Consider the following 6,438-nt stretch of genomic DNA (forward strand, 5'->3'; position numbering starts at 1 on the left):
TCATTGTCTGTTGTTTACCTGTTAGTTTGTGTGTTCACTTGTTGTTGTTTTTTTTGTGCTTTTACTGTAGGAAACCGCTGCTGCTGCCTCCACTGGTGATTCCCACCCCTACAGATACTATTGTTAACTTTAAAAGTTGACATATGGTAGGGTTTATGTTAATGTTCCTAGGTTTGTGCTGGCGGGAAGAAACATCTCGTAACTTTGTTTTTTTGCCCTTTTGAAAGGCGCATTTCAAGCGGATTTTTTTTTTAAAAGACTGAGATGTCTTGTAACTGGATTTTTTCAAATGATTGAAAAGGTTAAATCTATTCCCATTTATTGCCTTAACTCTGACAATGGAAAAGGCACCATTTGAAAACTGCTGCTGTGTTATAAATTACAACATTTTATTATGGTTTTAAGTAGCCATATTTAGGAATTCTATTTCTTTACATTAGAAGTTCAATCATAATTTCATTAAGTCAATAATGCAGGTAGGGCAAATCCCACATAAGCCCCAAATCATCATTACGATAAATGATATGATAAAGTGAAGCAGCATAATCACAGCAACAAGAAGTAGTTATATTGTAATCTCAATAATTAACACCAAATCAAATTATAGAATTTAGTGACTTAAAATGTTATTACAGTTTTGATTTGTTAAGCGTGTCATGTTATCTGGATGTACACTGTAATAATTATGATAATATAATATTAATATTAGTCCCACAAGGGGAAATTGCTCTGACTTAATGTTTGTTGTGTCCAATATTTAAAATAATCTACAATCATCTAGAGACCAAACAAACCAGCCACACAGAAGAGATTACTCACACTTATGTCACAATATCACAAATCTGAAAGCGTACATTGATGGCAAGATGGCAATAACCTCTAAGATGCCTCAAGACAACCCATCCAACATAAACAGAAGAATATATCATCTACAGGCCCAAACATTTTGCTAGAGCTTTAAAATGAACAGCATTTATCAAAAATAAACAGGACCTTCTTGTCAATTTCCACAATGAACGCTGCTCTCTATCCTTGAATTCAACCACAACTACACCGCATGTAATGAAACTATTAAGGATCCATACTACACATTCAAACAAGAAGTCTACAGACGATCTCAACTTCTCTGGTTTTCCTGAGCACCAATTTGACAGTCCCAAGACACTGATCAAAGAATTTATACAAAAAAAAATATCCAAAAAAAAGCCCAATTTTAACTCTTCCCAGCGGACACTGTGAACAAGATAATTTTCTAACTATGTAGACAGTTGGATGATGTTCAAACAAATCACCCAAACCCATCACTGAATGTCACTTCGTACACAAGGAACTATTTAAAAGCAAAGGCAAGGAAATGGAAGGCACACAATTCAGACTCAATCACCAATGCCCATATGAGATCAATGAATCATGCAAAGTACTTTATCCATTTATAAAACAATACAAAAACAAATTTACTAATCTCTATTTTACGTTGAAGAACAGATTTAGAATGATTCATAAACAGCCCCAAACTCTAAGCATCCACGTAAAGTAACACCCCATCCTTTACCATCTTTATTATCTCCTGCCTGTTCAGAATATTGATTCTTACTTTTAAGCCTCTCAGGTACAATAGTGCCGACTGTGTACATTGATTGCGTAGTGCAGACTAGCATTAGGTGGGTGGTTATGTCCCACCACAATCCCTTCCGAGAAGACCCACATTAAACTACACATACTCTGGGCAACCTGCATTGAACAGACCCATAGTACAAAATGCCAACATGTTACCACTATTTTCCATTTCATGTGTCACGGGCCGGTTAGGGCCGTCCAAAGGGCCAAATGTAACCAGCGGGCCGTACTATGCCCAGGTAAGCTCTAGAGGGATAGTTGCTTGAATTCCGATCCGACTGTCCAGACAGAGGTTGCATTTTTTTTTATCCAACCTGTAACGGATTTGGACCACATATGAAAGTGGCCCAAATCAGAACTGGAAAAGATTGGATGCCATGTGACTTGGGCTGTTCACACTGTCATGAAAAATCAGATATGAACAAAAAAAAGTTGGATTTGGGTCACTTTGGTCTAGAGTCTGAATGTAGCCTAATTGTGCACATGGGCTGTAGGCTTAGGCTATATGTACCCAATGATATCAGCGCTGTGCTAGGGTAATATCGATAACCTAGGTGATTTTGAAATACTTAATTTCTAGAGAAAAGACCAAGGCTGCATGTAATGACTAAGTCTCTTGTTACTGTAATTAAATTATCTAATACTTCCAGGCAGTGCATTTGCGTCCAGAATAATCTTTACTAAACACTCATATTACATTGAGAGCACCCTTTAGAGATTAGAGCTATAATAATGACATAATGTTTAAATAAAGTTTTTTTGATTTGTAAAACAAATCTCAGCACCACTGAAATTTCAGTACGCCACAAATGTTTGTTGGGTTTCAGTCAGATCAAATTCAGCTATTCTGCTCTTGACCATGGACTGATAACATTTATCATGCTGGTGAGGAAAGAAGGGATGAGCTACATTGAAACCCCCATTGACACATCTGTAAATTGTCAGGTCATGTCAACACATTTTCAGCGTGAAGCCTTATTCTCAGTCCCTCATAAGTAGAAAGAAAATCCTTTTTTCGGGACCCAGCGTGTTGCAGCATTTGCAGAGGAGTAAAGCTAAGCCACTGTCTCTAACTGTCCCTGAAGTTCAAAACATGTCTGTATTCATACAAGAGGATGCACAACAGAAGTGGTCTGAAATGATCTTTTGTCCCAGGTTTTTGTCTCTTTTGTTTATAAGTATGATTTAAGCAGTTGTAGAGCAATTTCAAGTCAATGAGTAAGTGCCCCTTCTCTCTTATGAAATGGAACATGGCTAGCAGGGAATCAAGTCATTCAGTAAATCTATTCATGAAAAAAACTGACAGGAAGTATTGAAATTTGTTTGTGTTCTTATAATATACATTAATGTAGTGTTATTACCCAAAGCAGTGCCCACTGGTCTGTCTAAAATGTTATTAGATTCTTCTGGAGATTTATCAGACATTCTCCTGTAACACGGCTTCAGTAACGCAGCAAATAACACATAAACAATAACACATGTCCACTTTTTATTGACAAAATGCTACAATTTGAGGAGCTAAAAGACAATGTAAAGATGGCTGACTGGCATGTCTACCAGAGTGAAAAAAAAAAAAATTCCCCAATAAAGATTAATAAAGTACTACTTCTTATTATTCACTGCTGCCTTAATGTGTGACTTCTATCAGCCAGGTCTAACGCATACATATGCTGTCATTTGTTGGGACATGTGCCTATGATCAGTTTATGAAATAAAAATAGTTGTATTGCAATTTTTCTCCAAGGACTTGCTGCTTGCAATCATCCTGAAAACCTTTTTCAGATGATTACACATAACTGCCAGATGATTGAATGCAGGAAGGCAGACGTCTCTAGTTCTGATGGCATCCATATTTGTTTAGATGTTTAACTATTTATATCTACATTTCATATTTAGTTTCATCTCCACTTTATTTGCATTATCATTATTGATGCTGTTTTTGCTTTCTCCGACTTTGCATTTAATAAACTCCTGGATGCAACATGTCCAGGCACATAGAGCATTTTTAATAGGCTGCATTTTGTTTAACATTTGTGTAACAAGTGAACCTCCAAAACTGTGTATTTGCATGTATTTAAAGAATTCTTACCATTTCTACTTTACTATAATAATTTGTTATTGTTTTGAGACATTCTGAAGACACGTTTACCCAAGCAATGTCAGAACCTGGCAGTTAAAATTACAAGTTTCTGCTAGGCTTATCTGGAAACTAGTGATGTAAAGTAATGCTGTAGTACATTGTGATTGGTCTTGACTTAATGATTGTGTGTTCTGAATGCCAAGTCTGCAAGACTGTATGGTGTATTAGTCACACTGCAGGCCAAGATTGTTTGCCTAAACATTGACCAAAGCTTGACTACTGCTTACTGAATTCTATGAATCCCTTTGCATGCAATATTTTAACAAACACTTGTAACCACTCCTCATTGGTGGGAGGCTGATAAAAGGGGGCTTTTCATTGTCTAAAAAACATTTTTAGTGAGTTAGTGAGTTTTTAGTGGTTGGCTTGTTACCCTTTTCTTACTTGCAGAAGTCATTCAATCTACCACGTTCATCTATTTTCTTTTACCTTCACTTAAGATCAGCACTCAAGGCATACGGTGTCCCTTGGCAGAGGCCTTTGACCATCCATCCTATCCGGAAGTTATCTACTGTGCGGCCTAAAAACTGTGGTATGATATCGTGACTTTATCAGTTCTTAGTGATATCTCGCCGTCTGCCCTTCCTATTGAGAGGATCTGGGCACGTGATTGCCCAGGCCTGGGTACTGATCTCGACTAGCTTGATGTATGGTTGTTACATCATTCCAGAAGTATCTCACAATCCAGACCATCAGCATATTCACTACAATTTCATTCATAGGACATATCTCACTCCCGTGAAAATGCACCACATTAACATAATTAACAGCCCTTTATGCACTTTATGCCCAATAAAAGCACAAGGCACATATCTTCACAGGACCTGTGAGTGCTCTCCCATTGGTCAGCTCTGGAACAACATTGCATCCAAAATTCCCGCCTGTTCCTGTTTAATGTTACTGTGCCTGTTACTGTCAATGTCTTGATTTTAAATGATCCGTCAGCCTTTCAGCTCTCTGGAACTCTGGAAGGTGCTGTATTTGCTGGACTGCTGCAAAGTAAATTACTGCCACTCGTTGGAAACCGCCTCATGACCTACCTGTCCGTGCATGGACTCTTTCCTTTTTGGATTTGCTTTATATGGAGCTCTCTACGGCAAGCATTCATGGAGCACCAGGAAAGTCTCTGGACACTTGGCTGAGCATCGCTCAAGCTTTGAGGTCCAGGCTGTAGCCTTGTATATTGTTTTATTTCAATTCAATTCAATAACTTTATTCACATCCAGTGGGCAATAAAAAAACAAATCTGGAATACAGATCCAAGTCAACAAAGCTTCATACTTACAGACAGCACTGTATTATACTTCAGTCTGCCTGCCATGGTTCTGTTTTGCACTTTTCTACCACCCTTCAACAAAGTCTCCTCCCAACAAAGCTTTTTACCTTCACAAATCAGATCAGCTGAATGAAGTATCCTGTCACATCACCCTGCTGGTATCCCCCCAACTATGGCTCCTCAGCATCCTATCCATGTCCTGCTTATTACGTACTCGTTGCCACCCTCTGATATGATACATGACCATCCTCTTGGGGCTTGAATTAGTTAAGCTTTGGAGCAGATTTTGTGGCTTTGTTGCTGTGTAGAATTTAGAGAAACGGAAGGAATGATATTTCTTTTCTGCTCTTTTTCCATAGTAGAGTATGTACCTTTTATTTCAGTGTGTTTGCATTCAGAGCGGACAGTATTGTTATTTAGAATTGTTGCTAGAGGTGACAAAGGCTTAGGTGTCTATTTTGTTTCCTGTGTTGATGTGTATGGTGTTTGTGTCACTTTGATTATGATGGAGGTACTGCAAATGAACAAGAAGCCCACAATTATAAACATCTAATAACAGCTATCCTTGGGTGATGTTTCATTCTCCCGTGACCCCATGCTATTCCTATTCCGATTGATCATTTGCTTTATTCCAAAAACAGTCTATCCATACTAGGGATGTAACAATTACCGGTAATGGTAAACCACGGTAGAAATGTTGACGGTAACAATAACTGTTTTCATTTAAAATATCTTTATCGCGGTGGATTACCATGTTGTGGAAACCATGTTTACCATGTTTAATCCATCCCAGCTTTGTCTGAGGCTTATGAAGTGACTTAATTTTGATCGATTTTGATGTAAAATCAAAATCGTGACACCCTTAGGAGCCACGTCTTGATATTCAGGTTCCATTAGGGCAATTTGTTAGCAAGGTGCAATCTTCAGTAAACAGACTAGCCTGTGGAGCCACATGCCTAGCTATCACCACTGTTTGGTCTGTTATAGATATAGTATGTTCTGTAATAGATGTGGCTTATTCTCAGTTTGTTTTACTGAGCAATATGTTAAATTTATGTTAATTCTTACAGAGAAATGAATGTAATTCTTAGTATTGTTTCTTGTTAAATGCTTGTGGCTCTAACATTTAGTTTTGGTAAATAATGTTCATACTGTGTCAGATGCTTATTAATGTGCATTATTATTTGCTTATATTTCAGAACCACATCCAGCTTTACATGTAACATCAAATACAACTTCAAAGTCAGACATCTCTGGTTCAAGTTCTCACCAGACCCCCTACCGTGGGCTAGTGTTTCAACAGCCAGTTTTCAGTAGTTTTAACAAGCCTATTGCCTATATTTTTGTAATATAATAAGCACTGAAACTACAGCTTGTGTGTCAGTGCTTTCTGAACATAATGAAC

General features: G+C 37.7%; 1 protein-coding gene and 1 long non-coding RNA gene across 4 annotated transcripts in view; one reads left to right on the plus strand and one right to left on the minus strand.

Annotated features, from left to right (window-relative positions):
- Positions 1-2,099, minus strand: part of LOC116705119 (uncharacterized) — a 10,979-nt gene extending 8,880 nt beyond the window's left edge. Inside the window, exon 1 of the long non-coding RNA XR_004335854.1 lies at positions 1,932-2,099. This is a non-coding gene — a long non-coding RNA (uncharacterized LOC116705119). The remainder of the gene's footprint in view (positions 1-1,931) is intronic.
- Positions 1-6,438, plus strand: part of grid1a (glutamate receptor, ionotropic, delta 1a) — a 251,913-nt gene that overhangs the window by 86,389 nt on the left and 159,086 nt on the right. The gene's annotated exons all lie outside the window — the stretch shown is intronic.

The sequence above is a fragment of the Etheostoma spectabile genome, chromosome 17, assembly GCF_008692095.1.
Source record: "Etheostoma spectabile isolate EspeVRDwgs_2016 chromosome 17, UIUC_Espe_1.0, whole genome shotgun sequence".
Lineage (NCBI taxonomy): Eukaryota > Metazoa > Chordata > Actinopteri > Perciformes > Percidae > Etheostoma > Etheostoma spectabile.